General features: G+C 38.8%; 1 pseudogene; it reads left to right on the top strand.

Annotated features, from left to right (window-relative positions):
• Positions 1 to 1,464: 1,464 nt before the first annotated feature.
• On the top strand, positions 1,465 to 2,315 carry LOC110595594 (annotated as a pseudogene).
• The last annotated feature ends 5,006 nt before the right edge of the window (positions 2,316 to 7,321 follow it).

Here is a 7,321-nt window from a genome sequence, read left to right as displayed (position 1 = left end):
TGAAAGAAGGAAAAAAGGAGGAGCCTGTCAGCTCACCATGAGAAGCAGAAGAGTTAGTTTCTCTTTGGAAGATTTAGCTTTTTGATTGGCTCTGAGGTGATGTTTCTCAACAGTTGCTGGGCAGAAACCACTGGGGAAGGTTAGAATGAAAACTGAAACTATATTGAATAATACACATTGAAGAAAAATTCCAGGCCTACTTCCTCTAGTTTTGAGTTTCTCTGTGTTTACCTTTTTGGATGTTTTGAAAAGTTGTTGCTGTGTGTGTATATAAGTATTTTTTTTATCTTCACCTGTCATAATGCCTTTTGTATCATAATAGAAATATCAGCAGAACTGGGAGAAAAAATAAAAAATCTTGTAATGTGTGACAAGAGAAAGATGAGTTGTGCACTAAAACAGAACACTACAATGGCAGTTTGCTAACATCTGCTTGCATTTAGATGGGTACATGAGGGAGACGGATGTTTTATGACAGAGCCAAATAAAAGCAGGAATAGAGAGAAAAACAGACTAACTCATCTTTTTAAGTACCTCGGGCATCCTAATCTAGAATCTGTTACCAAATAACATAATTTCTTTGATTCTATAGGCAGTGCTGCTTGACTTGTTTCACTTTTTTCTGGAAATTCTTAGTGCTGGTGTTTTGAGTATCTTCATTCACCCTAATTCTTGAAGGAAAAAAACAGAGATTAACACAAATGTTTATGTTTCTTTTTAGTCTACCATCTAGACTGTATACTTATTATTTTACTGAACTGTCTTTATTATAGTTTATTCCTCTGTTCATCCCTCTATCCATCCATCACTCCTTATTTATTTGTTTATTTTTAAATTCAGTCTATCAGAAACTGTGCTGCTTGAAATTATACCAGTAAGAATGAAATATTCTTCTCTTGTCTGAAGGTTCTGTGTTACACTGACACTGAGAAGCAATCAATGTGCTGAGTTTCAGCTAAGGAGTGTCAGGGCTCAACACTTTACTATCTCTCAACTTGTACTCTCTAAAGAAACAGAGTGCTGTCTCTCATGCAGTTTTTTATACAAAACCCTGAAAGAACAGTCTTGGGAGAGAAATGGGCAGAAGTAAATTCACTGATTCAACAAATTTGTATCGAGAAACTACCATTAAATAAGTCTCAGGTACTGAAGTTCATAATTATCGAAGAGAGGTTGCATAATAGGGTGGATAAGAACACCAACTGTGAGGTCAGGTTACCGGTGTTACTTTGGGCCAGTTACCTAGTCTCTGTTGACTCAGTTTTCTTTTCTGCAAAATAAGGATAATAATAGTATTTGATTCCTTTGGTTGCTGCTGTGAGGATGAAATGAGATAGTATAGGCAACATGCTTATAACAGTGCCTCACACAGAATAAGTCATAGAAATGTATGCTAAGTAAAAAGTAAACTTAGTCTTCCTTCTCAGGGATGTTAGGTTGGTATTCTTCCTTAAGAAGAGGGAGATGCCCCAAACTGATGGCAAAGGAATGCAAAACCGAAGGGCAGGCCTGTACTGCTAACTTTAGGAGATGAGCCTGATAGAGCCTAAAAATCAGTATAGATATGTCTTTTCTTATAGGTAATATAGATGCCTACATATACTTAAGAATAATTCAACCACTTTTTGTTCAGCAATTGCACTTTCAAGAATTTATCTGCATGGCAAATACAATTCAGAAATTTATTCTGTGGGAGTGATTAGAGCTATGTACAATGATTTACACACAAAGATGATTATAGTAGCATTGTGTGTAATAGGAAAGAAAGAAAACCATCTTGTTATGTTAGTGTTTAAGTAAAAGAAGTATGTTATAAAATAATATATATAGCAAAGTCCAAAGTTCATTAGAAAAACTAAATGTGGTGAAGGCAAGTGTTCCTGATCTGACATCGGTTGTGATCCCTGAGGAGTGGCAAACCTACGGGAACTGTAGCCACTACTGAGGCTGGTGTAAATCAGAAGGCCTAGCCCTTTGTGGATGCCCACCTCACCAAGGAACTATTGGACCTTATTCAGCAGTCATGTAACTACAAGCAGCTTTAGAAAAGAGCCAAGAAAGTCACCAAAATCCTCAACAAGGGTATCTCTGAGTTCATTGCGATGGCTGCAGACACTGGGCTGCTGAAGATCATTCTACATCTTCTACTGCTGTGTAAGATAAGAATGTTCCTTATGTATTTATGTGCTCCAAGCAGGCCTTGGGATGTGCCTGCGGGGTCTCCAGGACTGTTATCAGTTACCATCAAAAAAGGCTCGCAGCTGAAGCAGCAGATCCAGTCCATTCAGCAGTCCTTTGGAAGGCTCTTAGTCTAAACCTGTGGGCTCTGCCACACTCTCCCTGCTGACTCCTCCCCCTGAGGTTATGCATCATATCCTCTGTGTTGCATGTAGTATATTCGGCTACTTTCTATTGTTTTAAAATATTGTCATACACAATCTGATTTCTGAATTTTTGTATTGCTTTTGTTCTGTTTTTACAGAGTTGCTTTCTCCTTTCTCCCTTTCCACTTTCTCTGTCATCCATTCTTTTATCTTCTCTCTTGAAAAATGAAAAAATGCCCATAACAGATGGAAGCAAAGCAGTGGCACCATTCAAAGGCAGAAAGAGCCAGGAAAAGCCTGATGGAGCCAGGATAGAGATCTGGTTTCAGTTTTCATCCAATAACTTCCTACTATGCAAAGTATGATGGAAGGGAACACCATTCGTTTTGTATCCCTTGTGCCTAGTATACAGCATCATTCCTACATGTTAAATTGATTGAGGGATTTCCTTTGTCCTGTAGGGAATTGTGTATCATTTGGGGAGGAATCATGTGTTCTGTGAGTTGTTAGGTTTATATCCGAGTGTCATTTACTAATGTAACCCTGATGTTTGTTCTGGTAATATGAGGTTATGTTCTCCCTCACCTCCCCAACCTCCAACCATTTCCCTGAGGGTGGCAGGGCAACAGTGTATCAAAGAGAAGCACTACCGGATTCCAGCAGCACCCTGGAATAATAAGACATATGGTGATTGACCTGGGTCTCGAAAGAGTTGGAAGTGACAAGGGCATGAACTGGTGCTGGAATAAAGAATTCTGGGAAGATCGTGAAGATATGATGGAATCCAAGGAAACAACCTCTCTTTGGTGAATGGGGATTTCTTTAGTGGATACATGGTACTAGCACTGAGAGCCCATACCTCTGTTTCCTGTCACAATGTGGGTCAGATGTATTTTTTTATCATATACGGTAAGAATATATACTTAACTGCTGGTGCAGAAAAATATTATAATCAGAAAGTTACTTATGGAAAGAAATAAACAAGTTTGCAAGCTGGAAATAAATCTTAAAAACTCTGGAGTGAAAAGTGATGCAACAGTCATTGAAATTGTGTAATAGAAGATGTATTGGATTCTTAGAGATGACCTGGTGTGGCATTATATGTAAGAACGTTAGATGGAGAATCTGGAACGCTGACGAAGTGAGTCTTCTCTATAAATTTGATTATCCCACAGTTTGAGGTGAATCAAAAAGAATCAAGTCCCTAAATAAAAAGACTGTAAAATGGCAACGGCTTCCTGCTGCTGTTCAATTACACAGAAATTTAAAAAGTCACTGCTAGGAGGCATCTGTCTTTCTTTTTACAATGACCCTGAGAGAAGATCAAGATCAGACATCCCTCTCTATTTCTATAATCCTTATATAAGTATTGTTTTGGTCTCTGCTTTCCCTTGAGTATCTTTTTTAGTTTCCTGCTGAGGTAGCAACACCAGATGGACAATCCTAACAAGATTCTGTCATGTTGTACTTTTTTGGGGGGGATCCTTTGTACTACTTAGGTCTGGAGCACCATACACTAGCCCCAGCCTTTGTCTAACTCCATGGAAAACTGACAAAGAAGAAACTGCAACTCTGAGATCAAAAGTCAGAGGTGTTCAGTGTCCACTGCTTGCTAGATGGGAGCTTTGGGTTCATTGTTCTTAGAAGTAGTTCTTCAAGTCCAGTGCAGAATTTCCCCAGAAACTTCAGTCAAGAGAAATTCCAAGCACAAATGGTCTCAGTGACAGATGGTCAAAGGGGTTGGGTGTTAAAACCAGAGGCAAAAAAAAAAAACCAGAGGGGCCCAGAAAAGGAGGCCTGGGAAAAGTGTAGATATCAGCCTTATCAGTCACATTATAAAAGAAGACAACCCCAGCCTCATAGTTCAAAAAGAACTACACCTGAGTAGAAGATTTCTTAAAGGGAAAAGGATCCGAGGGAGGTGAGAGCATAATACTAGCATGTAGTTCTGTGGCCCAGAATACATTCTGAAGTGATTCTGGGATTCCTCAAGTCCTTCCTATTTTCTGAAGCCATGTCCTGCACTTCTCCTTCCCAGTAATGTCTCCTTGAAGAGAGACTTCATGACCCAGCATGCAAGGGTCAAGAAAAAACCTGGTTTGGGGGAGAGATGCTGCCTTGTGTTTTGTTTTTTGTTGTTGTTGCTGTTTTTTTGCTTCAGACTTCAAGATCTTCAGACAGAAAGACTTCAAAATAGGCCATGTCTGGATCCAGAGTCATGTTAGCTGCAAAAACGGTCAGAAAGTAGACAGCACCAGGTTGACACTGGCTTACTCGGCTCTCAATGACTAGGTAAAAGTGGGGAAAGAAGTTGACTCTGACCCATGGAGCCCCCATTTTCCTCCTCCAGACAGCTAGAATGAGAAGTACTTCTCCAAATGTCGTCAAGGTCATGAATCCACGAGCTGCTAGGAGATGCAGGCACTTATACACGGAAGAGGTACTTCAGATTCATGACATCTGGAGGTCCCAGTTCCTAGGACTGGGGGAGTTATTGAGAAATCGCCTCTTTCACACCGTCCTCTTATGTTTCACAGCATTTTGTACAGACTACTCTTGTGTCACTGCACTATTACTGTTTCATGTGTCTCTTCTTTACTAGACTAGAACCCAAGAAGGTAGAGACTGTGCTTGGTCATCTTTGTCCATCTTTGAGCCATTTCCTGAGAGTGAGAGACTCAGAAGATTCATGTGGGAGAAGTTTTTATGCATTTACCAAACACAGTTTTCTTTTTAGAAACATAGCTAGTTGATATTCCTCATCATACTTTGGGTACCCAGGAGAGAAGAATTAGTCTAAGCTTGGCCACGAGAAACCTTTGGCACAATATTTCTACTCCTTCCTCTTCTGCTGACTGAATGTGGAGGAGGGTGAGGCCCTGGAAAGCCTGTGTAGAGCAGAGCTCTCACCTTTCATGTGATCTGTCCAGAACGCTGAAGAAATGGAGAAATAAATTTTTATTATGCTTAGATAACAAGAGTGGATAGCTAACCTGTCCTGATGAATATAAGCCATGACCAAAAGTCAGTTCCCTTGACAGACTATTTTTATAAAAAGAAAAATGGACAGTTCTGTGTACTAGATACTGAGGTAAAACACAACTCCTGCCTTCAAGTAGTCCTCAATGAACTCAGTCTTGTGACAATCTAAAAAGCAAATAATATGAATTCAAAGAGAACATCTATAAAATCTTGTCATTTTTTTCCTTCTTAAAGTCCTCACAAGCTCCTTCTATTCTCTATTTCATTTATTTACTTTAAAGAATCATTTAAATTTAATGTTTCTGCCAGCCTGGGTGACAGACTAAGACCTTGTCTCAAAAAGAAAGAAAGAACAAAAGGGAAGAAGGAAATGAAATTTATGATACTTTTTACTTTTATTTATTTCCTGAGCACTTAACAACATCTAACATACCATTTATATTACTGCTTGCTTTGTTTTCTACCATAATTATTTGTGTTATTTTTGAATGGGGAATTTTTGTTTTGTTTACTTCTACGCCTAAGCATCTAGAATGATAATGGCTAACATTCACTCTCACAGCTGTGCGTTGTGTTCTGTACCAGGTATTCTCCACACTTTATTTCACTCCTTAACATCTGCTGGGAGCAGTAGGAGCAATTAACTCTATATCTGGTGAGGAAAAATAGAGTTTCAGAGAGGTTGTGGAATCTGCCCTGCTTTGTCTGAATGAGAATAAGAAAGAATAAGGCCAGTTGTGGTGGCTCACATCTGTAATCCCAACATGTCGGGAGGCCAAGGTGGGTGGATTGATTAAGCCCAGCGTTCAAGACTAGCCTAGGGAGCATAGCAAGACCTTGTATCTACAAAAAAAATAATAAAATAAAATAAGAAGAAGAATTTGTAAAAATTAGCCATACATGGTAGCATACACCTGTATTCCTGGCTGCTTGGGAGCCTGAGGCAGAAGAATCACCTGAGCCCAGAAGGTGAGGCTGTGGTGAACCATGATCACGTCACTGCACTCCAGCCTGGGCAGCAGAGTGAGACTCCAACTCAAAAAATAAAATTAATTAATTAAATTAAGTTAAAATTTATTGACCAGCAAGAGAACATGGACACAGAGCATGAACTCTCATGATGTGTTTGGGGTACTGCAAGTGGTATGGTCAGGCAGTGTGTACAGCATTTATCAGGGACATCCAAAGATAGAGCAGAAATTGGCGGCCTGGGACATTGAGTGTCTGTAATACAAATAAAGGATCCAAGGATAAAACTCAGTTTCCTTTATTTTTTGGGCCAGTGTTTCTTCAGTTGAGTTATACAAAACACTTGTTTAGACAAAAACTGGTTTTTAAAATATATCTAAAAACATGTCTTTTAACTTCTGAGAGAGATGGAAACTAGTTCAAAAACGCAGCATTAAAAATTAAAATTTGTTATTAAGGAAGTCATTTGTTACTAACATGATAAACGTAGCAGTTTCCTTGGAAACTGGAAGCACTCCACAAATAAGTGATTTTAAGGATGTTAACCAGATGATATAGTCTGCTTAGCTTATGTTTTTTAAATTAAAACTGATATTAAAATGATTTTTTAAAAAATTTAAATTTCTTTTGAAATTCACAAATCTGCATAGTATTCGCCCACCTGATTACAACTGCAGGAAGCAATAAAAAGTCACAGAATTTTGGGAACTCAGAGGAATGCATTTAGATTTCTGTTTTAGCAAGCTTACTTTGAAACTCTAGACTATAGTAAATACCATCATAACTTTTAAGAAGGAATGTGGTTGATTTTTCAGGTTTTCTGATATTTGTTTAAACTAAACTTCTTAAAATAAAAAGTGTTGCAATCCCTCTTGGGGAAAAGAAACAGGAGGCCAAGGAGTAGAGTGATTTGCCAGTGAATGCTCTTGAGAAAAGGGCCATGATAAACGGATTCTCAGAGATTTATGAAAGAAGAAGAGGTTGGACGCGGTGACTCATACTTGTAATTCTAGCATTTTGGAAGGCGGAGGTGAGAGGATTGCCTG

Source organism: Carlito syrichta, unplaced genomic scaffold, assembly GCF_000164805.1.
Source record: "Carlito syrichta isolate Samal-C Ts95f unplaced genomic scaffold, Tarsius_syrichta-2.0.1 Scaffold303073, whole genome shotgun sequence".
In the NCBI taxonomy this organism is placed as follows: Eukaryota; Metazoa; Chordata; class Mammalia; order Primates; family Tarsiidae; genus Carlito; species Carlito syrichta.
This window is presented reverse-complemented; position numbering and strand designations above follow the sequence as displayed.